The sequence below is a fragment of the Drosophila montana genome, unplaced genomic scaffold (genome assembly GCF_035044405.1).
Source record: "Drosophila montana isolate Dmon_TW-CO22-7 unplaced genomic scaffold, ASM3504440v1 contig_3047_1, whole genome shotgun sequence".
Lineage (NCBI taxonomy): Eukaryota > Metazoa > Arthropoda > Insecta > Diptera > Drosophilidae > Drosophila > Drosophila montana.
Window position 1 is genome coordinate 11,151 of NW_026997923.1, and position 20,434 is coordinate 31,584.

A 20,434-nucleotide genomic window follows, 5' to 3' on the forward strand; every position below is an offset into this window, starting at 1 on the left:
TAGCCTAGGCGATCTAGCCGTGACCGTCTGTCTGTCCGTCCGTCCATATGTATGAACGCAAGGATTTAGGAACCTATAAGAGCTAGAGACTTGAAATTTTAGTAGTAGTTCCCGCGCAGATCGAGTTTGTTTCCGATGTTCGATATCTTGCCCCGTTTCCAAGTAATCGATAATCCTATCTATAAATCTATATCGAAATCCGGTTTTTAAGCAATTTGGGTAAATAATAAGAGCTAGAGACTCCAAACTTGACATGTAGCTCCTAGAATAGTATATATATATATCAAGTATCTTTCATTTTATAGCTATCGCTACCTCCCCACTACTACCTTATCGCTATAAATCAAGTAAAAACACCAATTTATGCTGCCCACAAATATAAGCCACAATTTAAATAAAATTACTTTTTGATAATACACGAATATTCTATAGTACAATAAGATGTAGAAAATTTCATCCAGATCGGTTAAGAAACACAGAAATGATTAAAGAAAACGTGTTTTCAGTTTTCTATCTTTCCTATCAGCGGCAGCAAGCGCAAATTCCAAAAATTTCGGTATGCATTTAATTAACCAATTCAAGGATATTGAATTATAAAAAAAACTATTTTTATTTGTTTATCAGCACTATGTGCTTTTCTTGAGTACAAATTATAAAACTAAATTTTGTAACTTAATTAATACCTACTGAAACCTCAGTCCAACGAAGCAGCGTCGCAGTCGGCGTCGGCGTCGGCGTCTCCAGCTTGGTGTTGTTGCATATGCGGAAATGCCCCCATTCTGCATTTCGCAGGGGTTCGCATTTCTTGGGAACCAATAAACTTTATTGGTTCCGCTGATTCCTCAATTATTGGCATGTGCCATAATTGTGCCGAATTTGCGATCCCACGGTTTGGCTGTCCAACGAGCGCGTTGACCTCCTATGCACCTAAAATTGCATACGCGACATCTTACTTCAGCTTTTCCCAGCACGTTGAATGGCCACGTGCGGGAACCAAATGTTGGCAAGCTGATTATCCAAAGTTGATATTTGGATAACTTAGGTATTAACTCCTCCCTCGCTGATCTCGAACGTCCCGGTCGATTGTTAGAAACCAGGTAGATCGTGGATGCTTCTATGTTTTTTTATGTGGTTTTCCGGGGGAGTTTCTGTTACGTCAACATTATCTGGGCGCTGTTCGTTACTGGTGGGAGTGCCTGTAACTTCAATTACAGTGGTTTTCCTGCACAGCTTGAGTTTTAGTGCATAGGCAACGAAGATCAATAATATTATTGCGTCTGCAAAAAAAATAGAAAATAATTAGATTTTTGATACATTTTGCACGAGCGATACCCGATATATATATATACATATGTCGTACACCATATGTGCAGAATATTATGATGGCCCTTACCGCCCAAACCCAGAGAGCTCTTTAGGCAGGCAAATTTTTATAAGCGCTCTTGACAAACATATAACTTCCTTTTTTTTTGTAACACATATATATGTATATATATACACGCATTTCTTTCAGCGGGTACCTGCTCCACATTGGTGCAATAATTACCTGGTGTTTATATCTCGTTGTTTTTTCTTCTCTTGACTGGCAATAACTTTGCAGTGTTTCGTCGCCTGTTCCATTTAATGTTGTTAATTAAATAAAGTTTATTCCGTAAGATAAATGAAATTTTAGAAATTAATACACAATTGTGATAATTATAAGGCAAAGCAAAGCAATAATACGCACCTGTTGACGAATTGAAGACAATTTTAGCTTGCATAGAATAAATTGCAGATTGGGGATACCCTGTAAAAATAGGAGAAAAAATATGTTAAAATTGTTAATAATTATAAGAAACGCAACCAATTATACGCATCTACTGAAGAGAGAAATGTCCGGCTAAGTCTCGATTGATGGGGAGAGTGGGCATAACAGCCGACACGGGCTGATGCAGGCCTTCTAGTGGCCAAAATGAGGGAGGCGAGATCAGGTGATCGTCTCAGGTAGGGCGGGTACGCGGGGTCCGGAACCGGGGCCCGATCTGGAAGAGTAAAGTGGATAAATAGTGTTTTTTTTGTTAATTTATATTGAGCGTCTCACCTTTGATCTTTACATTTTCTGGTTGTTACAGCTGTTAATGTTGTTCATGAGTTAGAAGTTCCGACTGTTTGATGCTATCGGTTTTGCGGTTCGTTTTGCGTAGTGTTGTGTACAGAAGTTGTAGCTCTGTTATTATCGACTGTGCGCACTGCGGGCCAGGGATGGGACTACACCCAGAGAAGCCGATGAGCCAGCCGGCGCGGCCCACTGAGAAACAAGCAGTTCTGTAACAAAATAAAAGGCAAAATGATTGATAAATCGTGCTCTATATGAACAACTACCGTGCATTGAGGCCATTATCGTTGAAATTGATAAATATAGGTTGAAATATTGACGTCACTTTACAGTATAATATATAATATTTCCAGCTTGTTTTTTTGCATTAACATAGGATGTTATGAGAGAAATAGAAAATGAGAATTTCTTAAAATCTGCACCGACGATTTTAATAAAATAAAAGGCAAAATGATTGATAAGTCGTGCTCTATATGCACAACTACCGTGCATTTGAGCCCATTATCGGAGAAATTGATATATATAGGATGAAATATTGACGCCATTTTACAGTATGAAATATAATATTGCCAGCTTTTTTTTGTATTAACATAGGATGTAATGAGAAAAATAGAAAAATGCAATTTTTCCATAAACTGCACTTTTAAGTATGACTGAATACTTCTCATATAATTTGCTTTACCTTATTAATTTAATTATTTATGATTTAATTATATATGAATTTTTTAATGAATACATATAATTCGAATTGATTTGTTCCCGCCCAATACTTTATAGAATTGTTCAACACTGTATTCAAGCAGTGGTTCAGTTCGCGTTTGAACTAGCAGTTCGATAGGCTTAATGAATGACCTATAAGAGGTTGGTTTACAATTAAATTATTTTCTCAAAATCTGTACCGTCCATTTGCTTAAAATTAGTGCCAAAAGCTTCCTAAAATATGTATCTACAAAAGGGTATAGCGTGCATTGAGGGCATTGTCCCTGAGTTAAGAAATTAGGGCTCAAAATTAAGGTTGATTTTTTGCGGTCATTTTGTATGGGGCCGACAAGGTAGTTGCTGTACTCTTTACCAAATATTTAAAAAACGGTACCGACGAATCTCATAAAATTTTCACAGTAAGCTAGGTGAAACCATAGGCTTTAATCGTGTATATGCGGTTTTCGAAGCCATTATCCCTGAATGAAGATATATAGAGAATGGTGGAAATCTAATTTTTCAAAGCCTTGGTATACCCATATTATAAATTAAAATTCCAAAACAAATGAATGTAGACAGTAAATAATTTAATATTTTGCAATTCTGCATTTAAATTTATTGGGTTTTGTGCTTAAAAACATTAATAAATGCATTTAAAAGTGACCGATTCCTTTTCCGATACCAAGTACCAAAAATCGACGCTAAGTCACCGCCGCTAATTTGACGCACGTGCGAATGAGAGCTGCTAACTATCGATGATGAATCATTCGAAATGTCGAGTTTTCTATTTGGCGGAAGCTATTGGGTATTTAAAATTTATAAGGCTAAAATACCAAAAGTGGTATTTGCATTTGCAATATTTTGTTTTCAATAAATAAACACAAATGTAATAGTAAATTTAACTTGAATATTTTGTAATTAATGTAAGCTATTAAATGGGGTTACATAATGAATTTCAAAAATAATAATATATTTAACAAGTAAGGGGTTCTAGTCGGGAGCTCCCGAATAGGGGATACCCTGAACCCTCTTCTTTCAACAGGCGATAGGTATAAAATGAAAGATACTTGATATATATATATTCTTTTCTAGAAGGAACATCTCAAGTTTGGTGACTTTAGCTCATATTATTTACCACAATTGTTCAAAACAGGATTTTGATATCGATTTTTATCGATTACTTGGAAATGGGGCAAGTTATCGAATATCGGAAACAAACTAGAACTGCGCGGGCACTAGGAGGACCTACAGCTTAAATTTCAAGTGTCTAGATCTTATTGGTTCTGAGATCCTTGCGTTCATACATACGGACAGACGGACGGTCAGACAGACGGACATGGCTAGATCGACTCGGCTGTTGATGCTGATCAAGAATATATATACTTTTTGGGGTCGGAGATGCTTCCTTCTGCCTGTCACATACATTTGCACAAATACATAATACCCTTTTTACCCATTTTCAATGGGTTCAGGGTATAATAAAAATTAATATTTTGCGTTATTAATAGAATTTGAAGTTTAGTTTTAAAAATATATATAAATAACTAGCATTAACAATTCAGCTTTTATCAGGCCAAGTTATTTTATCAAATTTTAATATTCAATTTTCCCCCATTCCCTCGCTAGGAAATTAGTATCTTCACGCCCTCCAATGAACCTGAAGTTTTAAAATGTATTTTAAATATATATTTTAAGATGAGTTTGAACTCAATCGGACGGTAAGCAACAAAATATCACATCATACATCCGTAAAATCATGTAATTTTATTTGTTATACCCTTGCAGAGAGTATTATAACTTTGTCGTGAAATGTGTAACGCATAGAAGGAGACATCTCCGACCCTATAAAGTATATATATTATTGATCAGTATCAACAGCCTAGTCGATATAGCCATGTCCGTCTGATCGTCCGTCTGTTTGGAACGGCTGGATGGGACCACTATATCATATAGCTGCCATAGGAACGATCGGTCGAATATTAAGTAGTTCTAAGGAAAACTTTTTTGTTCTTCAAGATATATTGAGCAAACTCTGCATTTAAAGGCTTCACTATGCTCCCTACATTTGTGCAAAACCTTTTTTACATTGGACCACTATATCACATAGCTGCCATAAGAACGATCGAAAAATAGGCTCTCATATGAAAAACTTTTTTGTTTTTCAAGATGCCTTGACCACACTCGGCATTTATTAGTTTTACTCTGTTCCTCATATATAAATATATATATAATTAGAATTTGTAGAAGGCCTAAGTCGATGGCAACAGGTCAACAACCAAATCATTTTTAATAGGTTTTGCGTCTTCATGTCTACCAGTTTTCGTGTTTCCTTTGCGACCCACGATGCAATCGAATTTTATGGGCGTTAACAATACAATAACAACACAACTGCAATAAATAATGAAATTGTACTTTGGAGGTTAAGATTTGGTTGCACAAAACTTACAAGTGGGACTTTGGAGTACCTACCAATGACGCTTGCTCTTAGTGGAGCGTTCGGTGAAGGAAGCGGGGCGTAAGGACGATTGACAATCTGTATATATATGTGCCACACCAGCTGCTGGATTTAAACAAAACCACTACCACAATTTCTGCAGATTGTACAGGAGATTATTCGAGAGGTTAAAGGGAATAATGAACTATTCATAACTAACTCGCACTCATTCGGCTGGACGCCAATGTGGAATTTATTTTGCTGGGTCAGACGCGTCCATTAAATGTTACCACAAAAAACTCAAACATTTATTGTACTCGTCTTTGACTTGGGTCGCTGTAACACTTTGCGTGGCTGTCGTACACAATCTAGCAGAGCTTCTGGTATCCTGCGTAACATCGTCATATGCAAATTGCAAGTGAGAAAACGATCTGTTTTTGTAAAAATTTTATTGATACATACGAGTATCCCAGCATAGAAGTGCATCATTTGATCGTGGTGGGTGTTGACAGTTTATCCAAGATGTCTGGCCGTATATATTCGCACTCGTAATTGCATGAGCATATCAAATAAAACAAGTTAATTTTGTATTTTCAAAAATTATAATAATAGATAAATACGTCCTTGATGCGCTTGTACATACAAGTTAACACGCGCGAGACAATAATAGCTGATAACGCAGTTGGGCCGGATGCCGTTGCAACAGAGGTGCAGACGAAATTCGATACTCGCACGCCCAAGACGCCGACTCAGCATTCTGCCGGCTTGCCTGCCTGCAGCGGCGGCTTCGCGCATTCATTTAAGTTACTTTAAGTTTAGTTTTAAATTTATTCTCAAACGGTTCAAACGAACTGCTATCGCTACCGCCGCAGCGGCTGTCCTAAACGAAAAATTCAGGAATGATGCTCTCCATACTTTTGTCTCGGAATTAAGAAAGTCCTTGAGATGGGCCGTTTTCCCAGCACAACCTCAAGACCTCCCAACTGTTTTGGCCCTAGCTCAAGAAGCTGAGTCAAGCAACGAAAGAGGCATCTTTGCAGCCAACTTCGCAACGCAAAGAGCCAAAACTGGCGTAAGAACGGTCAGCAGAGAATGAGAGTAACTCTCAGAAACAGAACCCCCATATTCAGAAAAGTCAGAAAGACAATAATCAAGGTCAGCAAAAAGCAAGCAGTTCAAAACAGCGCTTTCAGTCCCAAAAGCCACAAGGGCGTGGCCCCAACCCAATGGAAGTAGATACTTCCACACGCTTTAGACAGCCCACACAGGGCTATAGAGGCAACCAAAACTATGGGGATCAGTCTATGAGGACCCAACAAAATATTAACTATTTGCCCCAAGCAGAAGGTAACGAGGGTTACGAGTCGCACTCGCAGCATGAAGCAGAGGCAGTCGAAGACGACCTTTCGGGAGCGGAAAGCTGTAACTTTTTAGCGGAAGCTCCCTGCTCCCGTTTATAAGACGTACGGTGCACGGCGAACAATAACACTCCTGGTAGACACAGGAGCATCTAAAAATTATATTAAACCCCTTCCCGGTACACAACAATTGAGAAGAAATGTCTCATTGACCTCTTTAAGGTAAAATCATACTTTTTCATGCTGGAATCATTAAAAGATTTCGATGGCATAATTGGCCTTGATTTGCTAAAACAGAAAACAACATTATAAAATATGACCAGGGGACAGAAAAAATTGAGTTCACAACATGCATACAAGTGAACCATTTCCAAATTAGTGACGCGGATGTTCCCGCCGCAGTCAGACCCACCTGCAATCAAATAATTGACCGAATGGCTAATGCCTTTGCAGACATTAATGAGTCCCTACCATACAACATAAACACTATAGCCACAATCCGAACAGACGGCGAACCGGTATATTCAAAATTATACCCATGCCCAATGGGTGTGTCTGAATTTGTCAATGCAGAAGTTAAACAACTACTGTCGAACGGCATATTTAGACCCACAATGTCACCCTATAACAACCCAATATGGGTCGTCGATAAAAAAGGTGTCGACGAGTCAGGCCACAAAAAGAAACGTCTGGTTATTGATTTTCGAAAGTTAAATCAAAAGACAATCGACGACAAATACCATATCCCAGCAATTTCGACCATATTGTCAAACATGGGTGAGGCCCGGTATTTCACAACACTGGACCTAATATCGGGTTTTCACCAAATAGAGTTGGCGGAAGGCACAGAGAAAAGACTGCATTCTCTGTAAACAATGGGAAATATGAATTTTGCAGGCTTCCATTTGGGCTGAAAAACGCCTCTAGCATTTTCCAGAGGGCAATAGATGACGTCCTCAGGGACCAAATCGGGAAAACTTGTTACGTCTATGAGGATGACGTAATAATTTTCTCCCCTAACAAGGAAGACCACATCACTCACATCGTGTGGGTCTTGAAAAGCCTTAGGGACGCAGGCATGAGGGTTTCGAAAGAAAATTCCAAATTCTTCAAAAAAAGTGTGGAATATTTGGGATTTACCGTATGCAGAGGCGGAATCCACCATTCGGCCGTCAAAATCAGGCCATGGAGGATTTCCAACCACCAAAAACATTGTTTGGCCTTAGATCATTTCTAGGGTTAGCAATTTATTACAAATGCTTTATAGCGGGATTCGCCAGCATCGCAAGACCCCTAACGGAGATGTTGAGATTTTGAATGCGAAAATGGAAAAATTATCGCCAACCACTCGAGAAAGGTAAAACTCGAACAACAGGCTAAAAGAGTTGCTAGCCTCCGAGGATGTGATAAATACTTAGGGACAATTTTTTTTCCAAAAATTGGCCGTTTAACAACAAAAATAGCGGCAAACTGCCGAGTGTGCGCTATGAGCAATCATAATCGGCACCCGATCAGACAAGAGATAGGGAAACTCCAATACCATCATATGCCGGAAAAATGTTACATGTGGACGTCTACTCCACAGATAAAAATATTTTTTAACCTGCATCGACAAATTTTCTAAATTTGCAGTTGTTCAGCCTATTCATTCGCGCGCAATCGTCGACATAAAGGCTCCACTTTTACAATTGTTAAACTTTTCCCTAAAACAAAAACGATTTACTGTGACAATGAAAAGTCCTTAAACTCAGAGACCATTAGATCAATGTTGTCAAACAACTTTGACATCGTGATCGCAAACGCACCGCCCCTTCACAGTACATCCAACGGGCAGGTCGAACGTTTTCACGGCACCTTGGGGGATATAGGTCGCTGTCTGAAAAATGCAAGCCACGTCGAAGATACTGTCGACAATACCCTTCTTGCAACAGTAAAGTACAATAGGTCGATTCATTCGGTTACAATCCCTATAGATGTTGCAGTGCAGATGAAAGAGAAAATCACATCGGCACAGAAAAAATCGCTAGAACAACAAAATAAGAACAGGGTCCAAAAAACATACAAAGCGGGTGAGAAGGTATGGGTAAAATCCAATAAGAGATTGGGTAATAAACTTTCGCCCTTATTCACTGAAGCGATAGTAGAGGCGGACCTGGGGTACGACGGTTCTTATAAAAGGGAGGGTGGTCCATAAGGATAATCTTAAGTAAACCTTTGTCCAAGCGTTGAAAAAAAATAATAAATAAAAAAAATGTTGAGTATTTTTTAATCAATATATTTTATCTTTAGTTTAGGTTCAGATATTTTCTAGCACTGACAATGGCAACTATGACCGAAGCGACGCTGAGATTCAACGACTATTCACACGCAGACTACATACCTATAGTCGACGAAGACGTGACATTCTGGGTCGAGTACAGACACATGGGACACACGACAAACTTGACATCATTCGAAATCTACATCGACGAGACATGGAAACTGATATAAAAACTACCGAAAGACCACATGAAACAGGTACTGAAAACTGACATCCAACACATAGCCGCCCTAATAGCCACTCTGAATGATAGGCAGTGCCCTTAAGGCAATCGCAGGAACCCTAGATTTTGATGACTGGGAGGAGATAAAGTTCAAACAGGGTCAGTTAATAGATTCAGAAAATAGACAAATCGAGATCTTGAAGATTTAATTCTTTCCGTAACACTTGCTAAAATTAATCTGATCAGCCCTATTATCCTGGACAGCATTGACATAAATGAATTATTAAATGAGCAGCCCACAAACATTAGCATAACAGACCTTTTAGAAGTATCCAATATCAAAGCTTTTCAAAATTCCGAATTACTATATTTTACTATATTTACTATAAAATACCCTAAGCCTAAATTAACCTGTCAGAAAATTGATATATTTCCCGTTCAACATAAAAATATAATATAAGATTAAGAAGAAGGTAATATGGTGGTCGATTGCGGAACAAAGACCTTCGCCGTGCGCGACTAAGCTGCCACTGTAGGCACCACTTTCTGCAAAAGATTGCAGAAGGCATCGTGTGCCCAACAACTGGTATCAGGAACCGTCGCACAATGCGCCACACGCCCCGGGCATCTAGAGCCCATAACAAAAATCGACGAGGGCGTCTTAATCATCAACAGCGCAACAGTTAATGTGGTGGACAGCACTGGGAACAGTCGAAAAGTCACAGGAACCTTCCTGGCTACTTACGACGAACACGTCTCCCTAAACGGCACCCGGTCTGTCAATCACCGGGACATCCTAAGAAAAAAACCTGCCGTGTCCACATCGGCTGTGGTTAACATCACCCTCTTCAGAGAGCATCTGACGCTTCCATTCCTGCACGACCTAAGTCTGAAGAACCTCCGTCATATCGGGGATCTTCGATCAGAAATATCATGAAGATCACTTGGCTGCCTTGACCTCATCGCTCTTCTCCTCCTCCTCGTAGGCGTCTGGAAACTATACCGGCGCAAAGAAACCATTGAGAAACCCGAGGACGGGTTTCAATCTACCCAGGGAGGAGTTAACACGCGCGAGACAATAATAGCTGGTAACGCAGTTGGGCCGGATGCCGTTGCAACAGAGTTGCTGACGAAATTCGACACTCGCACGCCCAAGTCGCCTGATCGCTCGCAAAAGACGCCGACTCAGCATTCTGCCGGCTTGCCTGCCTGCAGCGGCGGCTTCGCACATTCATTTAAGTTACTTTAAGTTTAGTTTTAAATTTATTTTCAAACGGTTCAAACGAACTGCTATCGCTACCGCCGCAGCGGCTGTCCTAAACGAAAAATTCAGGAATGATGCTCTCCATACTTTTGTCTCGGGATTAAGAAAGTCCTTGAGTTGGGCCGTTTTCCCAGCACAACCTCAAGACCTCCCAACTGCTTTGGCCCTAGCTCAAGAAGCTGAGTCAAGCATCGAAAGAGGCATCTTTGCAGCCAACTTCGCAAATCACCTTGAAGAAAAACCCCAAAAACCCCGCCTTGGCCAAAAGAGCCAAAACTGGCGAAAGAACGGTCAGCGGAGAATGAGGGTAACTCGCAGAAACAGAACCCCCATATTCAGAAGAGTCAGAAAGACAATAATCAAGGTCAGCAGAAAGCAAACAGTTCAAAACAGCGCTTTCAGTCCCAAAAGCCACAAGGGCGTGGCCCCGAACCAATGGAAGTAGATACTTCCACACGCTTTAGACAGCCCACACAGGGCTATAGAGGCAACCAAAACTATGGGGATCAGTCTATGAGGACCCAACAAAATCTTAACTATTTGCCCCAAGCAGAAGGTAACGAGGGTTACGAGTCGCACTCGCAGCATGAAGCAGAGGCAGTCGAAGATGACCTTTCGGGAGCGGAAAGCTGTAATTTTTTAGCGGAAGCTCCCTGCTCCCGTTTATAAGACGTACGGTTGCAGGGCGAACAATAACACTCCTGGTAGACACAGGAGCATCTAAAAATTATATTAAACCCCCTTCCCGAGCTGGCTTATTGGAAGCCAGTCAACAGCCCATTTCAAGTCAAATCTATCCACGGGCACACAACAATTGAGGAGAAATGTCTCATTGACCTCTTTAAGGTAAAATCATACTTTTTCATGCTGGAATCAATAAAAGATTTCGATGGCATAATTGGCCTTGATTTGCTAAAACAGAAAACAACATTATAAAATATGACCAGGGGACAGAAAAAATTGAGTTCACAACATGCATACAAGTGAACCATTTCCAAATTAGTGACGCGGATGTTCCCGCCGCAGTCAGACCCACCTGCAATCAAATGATTGACCGAATGGCTAATGCCTTTGCAGACATTAATGAGTCCCTACCAAACAACATAAACACTATAGCCACAATCCGAACGGACGGCGAACCGGTATATTCAAAATTATACCCATACCCAATGGGTGTGTCTAAATTTGTCAATGCAGAAGTTAAACAACTACTGGCGAACGGCATATTTAGTACCTCAATGTCACCCTATAACAACCCAATATGGGTCGTCGATAAAAAAGGTGTCGACGAGTCAGACCACAAAAAGAAACGTCTGGTTATTGATTTTCGAAAGTTAAATCAAAAGACAATCGACGACAAATACCCTATCCCAGCAATTTAGACCATATTGTCAAACATGGGTGAGGCCCGGTATTTCACAACACTGGAACTAAAATCGGGTTTTCACCAAATAGAGTTGGCGGAAGGCACAGAGAAAAGACTGCATTCTCTGTAAACAATGGGAAATATGAATTTTGCAGGCTTCCATTTGGGCTGAAAAACGCCTCTAGCATTTTCCAGAGGGCAATAGATGACGTCCTCAGGGACCAAATCGGGAAAACTTGTTACGTCTATGTAGATCACGTAATAATTTTCTCCCCTAACAAGGAAGACCACATCACTCACATCGTGTGGGTCTTGAAAAGCCTTAGGGACGCAGGCATGAGGGTTTCCAAAGAAAATTGCAAATTCTTCAAAAAAAGTGTGGAATATTTGGGATTTACCGTATGCAGAGGCGGAATCCACCATTCGGCCGTCAAAATCAGGCCATGGAGGATTTCCAACCACCAAAAACATTGTTTGGCCTTAGATCATTTCTAGGGTAAGCAAATTATTACAGATGCTTTAGCTAAAAGAGTTGCTAGCCTCCGAGGATGTGATGTTATCACATCCCGATTTCAAAAAGCCATTTGACATAACGACAGACGCGTCAGGTCAATGGCTCGGAGCAGTGCTGTCCCAGGTCGGTCGCCCTATAACAATGATCTCGCGCACACTGCGAGACAATGAGAGAAACTTCGCCACAAATGAGCGAGAACTTCTTGCCATTGTGTGGGCATTGAAAAATCTCAGAAATTACTCGTATGGAGCTCAAGAAAATGCCCAACAAATACTTAGGGACTATTTTTTTCCAAAAATTGGCCGTTTATGACAGAAATAGCGGTAAACTGCCGAGTGTGCGCTATGAGCAAACATAATCGGCACCCGATCAGACAAGAGATAGGGAAGACTCCGATACCATCATATGCCGGAGAAATATTACATGTGGACGTCTACTCCAGATTAAAAATATTTTTTAACCTGCATCGACAAATTTTCTAAATTTGCAGTTGTTCAGCCTATTCGTTCGCGCGCAATCGTCGACATAAAGGGTCCACTTTTACAATTGTTAAACTTCTTCCCTAAAACAAAAACGATTTACTGTGACAATGAAAAGTCCTTAAACTCAGAGACCATTAGATCAATGTTGTCAAACAACTTTGACATCGTGATCGCAAACGCACCGCCCCTTCACAGTACATCCAACGGGCAGGTCGAACGTTTTCACGGCACCTTGGGGGATATAGGTCGCTGTCTGAAAAATGCAAACCACGTCGAAGATACTGTCGACAATACCCTTCTTGAAACAATAAAGTACAATAGGTCGATTCATTCGGTTACAAATAAAAAACCAATAGAAATTATCCTCGCAATCCCTATAGATGTTGCAGTGTCGCTGGAACAACAAAATAAGAACAGGGTCCAAAAAACATACAAAGCGGGTGAGAAGGTATCTGTAAAATCCAATAAGAGATTGGGTAATAAACTTTCGCCCTTATTCACTGAAGCGATAGTAGAGGCGGACCTGGGTACGACGGTTCTTATAAAAGGGAGGGTGGTCCATAAGGATAATCTTAAGTAAACCTTTGTCCAAGCGTTCAAAAAAATAATAAATAAAAAAAATTTTGAGTATTTTTTAATCAATATATTTTATCTTTACTTTAGGTTCAGATATTTTCTAGCACTGACAATGGCAACTATGACCGAAGCGACGCTGAGATTCAACGACTATTCACACGCAGACTACATACCTATAGTCGTCGGAGACGTGACAATCTGGGACGAGTACAGATACATGGGACACACGACAAACTTGACATCATTCGAAATCTACATCGACGAGACATGGAAACTGATAGAAAAACTACCGAAAGAGAGCATCTGAGGCTTCCATTCCTGCACGACCTAAGTCTGTAGAACCTCCGTCATATCGGGGATCTTCGATCAGAAATATCATGAAGATCACTTGGCTGCCTTGTCCTCATTGTCTTCTCCTCCTCCTCGGCGCAAAGAAACCAATGAGAAACCCGAGGACGGGTTTCAATCTACCCAGGGAGGAGTTAACACGCGCGAGACAATAATAGCTGGTAACGCAGTTGGGCCGGACGCCGTTGCAACAGAGTTGCAGACGAAATTCGACACTCGCCCGCCCAAGTGGCCTGATCGCTCGCAAAAGACGCCGACTCAGCATTCTGCCGGCTTGCCTGCCTGCAGCGGCGGCTTCGCGCATTCATTTAAGTTACTTTAAGTTTAGTTTTAAATTTATTTTCAAACGGTTCAAACGAGCTGCTATCGCTACCGCCGCAGCGGATGTCCTAGACGAAAAATTCAGGAATGATGCTCTCCATACTTTTGTCTCGGGATTAAGAAAGTCCTTGAGTTGGGCCGTTTTCCCAGCACAACCTCAAGACCTCCCAACTGCTTTGGCCCTAGCTCAAGAAGCTGAGTCATGCATCGAAAGAGGCATCTTTGCAGCCAACTTCGCAAATCACCTTGAAGAAAAACCCCAAAAACCCCACCTTGGCCAAGAGAGCCAAAACTGGCGAAAGAACGGTCAGCGGAGAATGAGGGTAACTCTCAGAAAAAGAACCCCCATATTCAGAAGAGTCAGAAAGACAATAATCAAGGTCAGCAGAAAGCAAACAGTTCAAAACAGCGCTTTCAGTCCCAAAAGCCACAAGGGCGTGGCCCCGAACCAATGGAAGTAGATACTTCCACACGCTTTAGACAGCCCACACAGGGCTATAGAGGCAACCAAAACTATGGGGATCAGTCTATGAGGACCCAACAAAATCTTAACTATTTGCCCCAAGCAGAAGGTAACGAGGGTTACGAGTCGCACTCGCAGCATGAAGCAGAGGCAGTCGAAGATGACCTTTCGGGAGCGGAAAGCTGTAATTTTTTAGCGGAAGCTCCCTGCTCCCGTTTATAAGACGTACGGTTGCAGGGCGAACAATAACACTCCTGGTAGACACAGGAGCATCTAAAAATTATATTAAACCCCTTCCCGAGCTGGCACATTGGAAGCCAGTCAACAGCCCATTTCAAGTCAAATCTATCCACGGGCACACAACAATTGAGGAGAAATGTCTCATTGACCTCTTTAAGGTAAAATCATACTTTTTCATGCTGGAATCATTAAAAGATTTCGATGGCATAATTGGCCTTGATTTGCTAAAACAGAAAACAACATTATAAAATATGACCAGGGGACAGAAAAAATTGAGTTCACAACATGCATACAAGTGAACCATTTCCAAATTAGTGACGCGGATGTTCCCGCCGCAGTCAGACCCACCTGCAATCAAATGATTGACCGAATGGCTAATGCCTTTGCAGACATTAATGAGTCCCTACCAAACAACATAAACACTATAGCCACAATCCGAACGGACGGCGAACCGGTATATTCAAAATTAAACCCATACCCAATGGGTGTGTCTAAATTTGTCAATGCAGAAGTTAAACAACTACTGGCGAACGGCATATTTAGACCCTCAATGTCACCCTATAACAACCCAATATGGGTCGTCGATAAAAAAGGTGTCGACGAGTCAGACCACAAAAAGAAACGTCTGGTTATTGATTTTCGAAAGTTAAATCAAAAGACAATCGACGACAAATACCCTATCCCAGCAATTTAGACCATATTGTCAAACATGGGTGAGGACCGGTATTTCACAACACTGGACCTAAAATCGGGTTTTCAACAAATAGAGTTGGCGGAAGGCACAGAGAAAAGACTGCATTCTCTGTAAACAATGGGAAATATGAATTTTGCAGGCTTCCATTTGGGCTGAAAAACGCCTCTATCATTTTCCAGAGGGCAATAGATGACGTCCTCAGGGACCAAATCGGGAAAACTTGTTACGTCTATGTAGATCACGTAATAATTTTCTCCCCTAACAAGGAAGACCACATCACTCACATCGTGTGGGTCTTGAAAAGCCTTAGGGACGCAGGCATGAGGGTTTCCAAAGAAAATTCCAAATTCTTCAAAAAGAGTGTGGAATATTTGGGACTTACCGTATGCAGAGGCGGAATCCACCATTCGGCCGTCAAAATCAGGCCATAAAGGATTTCCAACCACCAAAAACATTGTTGGGCCTTAGATCATTTCTAGGGTTAGCAAATTATTACAGATGCTTTAGCTAAAAGAGTTGCTAGCCTCCGAGGATGTGATGTTATCACATCCCGATTTCAAAAAGCCATTTGACATAACGACAGACGCGTCAGGTCAATGGCTCGGAGCAGTGCTGTCCCAGGTCGGTCGCCCTATAACAATGATCTCGCGCACACTGCGAGACAATGAGAGAAACTTCGCCACAAATGAGCGAGAACTTATTGCCATTGTGTGGGCATTGAAAAATCTCAGAAATTACTCGTATGGAGCTCAAGAAAATGCCCAACAAATACTTAGGGACTATTTTTTTTCCAAAAATTGGCCGTTTAATAACAGAAATAGCGGTAAACTGCCGAGTGTGCGCTATGAGCAAACATAATCGGCACCCGATCAGACAAGAGATAGGGAAGACTCCGATACCATCATATGCCGGAGAAATGTTACATGTGGACGTCTACTCCAGATTAAAAATATTTTTTAGCCTGCATCGACAAATTTTCTAAATTTGCAGTTGTTCAGCCTATTCGTTCGCGCGCAATCGTCGACATAAAGGCTCCACTTTTACAATTGTTAAACTTCTTCCCTAAAACAAAAACGATTTACCGTGAAAATGAAGAGTCCTTAAACTCAGAGACCATTTGATCTATGTTGTCAAACAACTTTGACATCGTGATCGCAAACGCACCGCCCCTTCACAGTACATCCAACGGGCAGGTCGAACGTTTTCACGGCACCTTGGGGGATATAGGTCGCTGTCTGAAAAATGCAAACCACGTCGAAGATACTGTCGACAATACCCTTCTTGCAACAATAAAGTACAATAGGTCGATTCATTCGGTTACAAATAAAAAACCAATAAAAATTATCCACGCAATCCCTATACATGTTGCAGTGCAGATGAAAGAGAAAATCACATCGGCACAGAAAAAATCGCTAGAACAACAAAATAAGAACAGGGTCCAAAAAACATACAAAGCGGGTGAGAAGGTATGGGTAAAATCCAATAAGAGATTGGGTAATAAACTTTCGCCCTTATACACTGAAGCGATAGAAGAGGCGGATCTGGGGAACGACGGTTCTTATAAAAGGGAGGGTGGTCCATAAGGATAATCTTAAGTAAACCTTTGTCCAAGCGTTCAAAAAAATAATAAATAAAAAAGTTTTGAGTATTTTTTAATCAATACATTTTATCTTTACTTTAGTTTCAGATATTTTCTAGCACTGACAATGGCAACTATGACCGAAGCGACGCTGAGATTCAACGACTATTCACACGCAGACCACATACATATAGTCGTCGGAGACGTGACAATCTGGGACGAGTACAGATACATGGGACACACGACAAACTTGACATCATTCGAAATCTACATCGACGAGACATGGAAACTGATAGACAAACTACCGAAAGATCACATGAAACAGGTACTGAAAACTGACATCCAACACATAGCCGCCCTAATAGCCACTCTGAATGATAGGCAGTGCCCTTAAGGCAATCGCAGGAACCCTAGATTTTGATGACTGGGAGCAGATAAAGTTCAAACAGGGTCAGTTAATAGATTCAGAAAATAGACAAATCGAGATCTTGAAGATTTAATTCTTTCCGTAACACTTGCTTAAATTAATCTGATCAGCTCTATTATCCTGGACAGCATTGACATAAATGAATTATTAAATGAGCAGCCCACAAACATTAGTATAACAGACCTTTTAAAAGTATCCAATATCAAAGCTTTTCAAAATTCCGAATAACTATATTTTACTATATTTTGGGATAAAATACCCTAAGCCTAAATTAACCTGTCAGAAAATTGATATATTTCCCGTTCAACATAAAAATATAATATTAGATTAAGAAGAAGGTGGTGGTCGATTGCGGAACAAAGACTTTCGCCGTGCGCGACTAAGCTGCCACTGTAGGCACCACTTTCTGCAAAAGATTGCAGAAGGCATCGTGTGCCCAACAACTGGTATCAGGAACCGTCGCACAATGCGCCACACGCCCCGGGCATCTAGAGCCCATAATAAAAATCGACGAGGGCGTCTTAATCATCAACAGCGCAACAGTTAATGTGGTGGACAGCACTGGGAACAGTCAAAAAGTCACAGGAACCTTCCTGGCTACTTACGACGAACACGTCTCCCTGAACGGCACCCGGTATGTCAATCACCGGGACATCCTAAGAAAAAAACCTGCCGTGTCCACGTCGGCTGTGGTTAACATCACCCTCTTCAGAGAGCATCTGAGGCTTTCATTCCTGCACGACCTAAGTCTAAAGAACCTCCGTCATATCGGGGATCTTCGATCAGAAATATCATGAAGATCACTTGGCTGCCTTGTCCTCATCGCTCTTCACCTCCTCCTCGTAGGCGTCTGGAAACTATACCGGCGCAAAGATTATAGTTACTTTAAGTTTAGTTTTAAATTTATTTTCAAACGGTTCGAACGAACATACTTTTGTCTCGGGATTAAGAAAGTCCTTGAGTTGGGCCGTTTTCCCAGCACAACCTCAAGACCTCCCAACTGCTTTGGCCCTAGCTCAAGAAGCTGAGTCATGCATCGAAAGAGGCATCTTTGCAGCCAACTTCGCAAATCACCTTGAAGAAAAACCCCAAAAACCCCACCTTGGCCAGGAGAGCCAAAACTGGCGAAAGAACGGTCAGCGGAGAATGAGGGTAACTCTCAGAAAAAGAACCCCCATATTCAGAAGAGTCAGAAAGACAATAATCAAGGTCAGCAGAAAGCAAGCAGTTCAAAACAGCGCTTCCAGTCCCAAAAGCCACAAGGGCGTGGCCCCGAACCAATGGAAGTAGATACTTCCACACGCTTTAGACAGCCCACACAGGGCTATAGAGGCAACCAAAACTATGGGGATCAGTCTATGAGGACCCAACAAAATCTTAACTATTTGCCCCAAGCAGAAGGTAACGAGGGTTACGAGTCGCACTCGCAGCATGAAGCAGAGGCAGTCGAAGATGACCTTTCGGGAGCGGAAAGCTGTAATTTTTTAGCGGAAGCTCCCTGCTCCCGTTTATAAGACGTAATGTTGCAGGGCGAACAATAACACTCCTGGTAGACACAGGAGCATCTAAAAATTATATTAAACCCCTTCCCGAGCTGGCACATTGGAAGCCAGTCAACAGCCCATTTCAAGTCAAATCTATCCACGGGCACACAACAATTGAGGAGAAATGTCTCATTGACCTCTTTAAGGTAAAATCATACTTTTTCATGCTGGAATCATTAAAAGATTTCGATGGCATAATTGGCCTTGATTTGCTAAAACAGAAAACAACATTATAAAATATGACCAGGGGACAGAAAAAATTGAGTTCACAACATGCATACAAGTGAACCATTTCCAAATTAGTGACGCGGATGTTCCCGCCGCAGTCAGACCCACCTACAATCAAATGATTGACCGAATGGCTAATGCCTTTGCAGACATTAATGAGTCCCTACCATACAACATAAACACTATAGCCACAATCCGAACGGACGGCGAACCGGTATATTCAAAATTATACCCATACCCAATGGGTGTGTCTGAATTTGTCAATGCAGAAGTTAAACAACTACTGGCGAACGGCATATTTAGACCCTCAATGTCACCCTATAACAACCCAATATGGGTCGTCGATAAAAAAGGTGTCGACGAGTCAGACCACAAAAAGAAACGTCTGGTTATTGATTTTCGAAAGTTAAATCAAAAGACAATCGACGACAAATACCCTATCCCAGCAATTTCGACCATTCTGTCAAACATGGGTGAGGCCCCGGTATTTCACAACACTGGACCTAAAATCGGGTTTTCACCAAACTGCATTCTCTGTAAACAATGGGAAATATGAATTTTGCAGGCTTCCATTTGGGCTGAAAAACGCCTCTAATATTTTCCAGAGGGCAATAGATGACGTCCTCAGGGACCAAATCGGGAAAACTTGTTACGTCTATGTAGATCACGTAATAATTTTCTCCCCTTACAAGGAAGACCACATCACGCACATCGTGTGGGTCTTGAAAAGCCTTAGGGACGCAGGCATGAGGGTTTCTAAAGAAAATTCCAAATTCTTCAAAAAGAGTAAGGAATATTTGGGATTTACCGTATGCAGAGGCGGAATCCACCATTCGGCCGTCAAAATCAGGCCATAAAGGATTTCCAACCACCAAAAACATTGTTTGGCCTTAGATCATTTCTAGGGTTAGCAAGTTATTACAGATGCTTTATAGCGGGATTCGCCAGCATCGCAAGACCCCTAACGGAGATTTTGAAAGGCGAAAATGGAAAAATTATCGCCAACCACTCGAGAAAGGTAAAACTCGAATTAACCTCAGACCAGTTAGATGCCTTCAACAGGCTAAAAGAGTTGCTAGCCTCCGAGGATGTGATGTTATCACATCCCGATTTCAAAAAGCCATTTGACCTAACGACAGACGCGTCAGGTCAATGGCTCGGAGCAGTGCTGTCCCAGGTCGGTCGCCCTATAACAATGATCTCGCGCACACTGCGAGACAATGAGAGCGAGAACCACAAATGAGCGAGAACTTCTTGCCATTGTGTGGGCATTGAAAAATCTCAGAAATTTCTCGTATGGAGCTCAAGAAAATGCCCAA

General features: G+C 41.4%; 1 long non-coding RNA gene across 3 annotated transcripts; it reads right to left on the minus strand.

Moving 5' to 3' along the window:
• Window positions 1–586: 586 nt before the first annotated feature.
• On the minus strand, window positions 587–2,193 carry LOC135430711 (uncharacterized). Of its 3 annotated transcripts, none has more exons than XR_010436675.1 (5): window positions 2,081–2,193; window positions 1,861–2,021; window positions 1,727–1,786; window positions 1,547–1,611; window positions 587–1,277 (listed from the first exon to the last, which is right to left on the minus strand). It is a non-coding gene; the product is annotated as an uncharacterized LOC135430711 (long non-coding RNA). The 3 variants fall into 3 exon arrangements; XR_010436674.1 differs by having other exon boundaries at window positions 1,853–2,021; XR_010436673.1 differs by having other exon boundaries at window positions 1,727–2,021.
• Window positions 2,194–20,434: the final 18,241 nt, after the last annotated feature.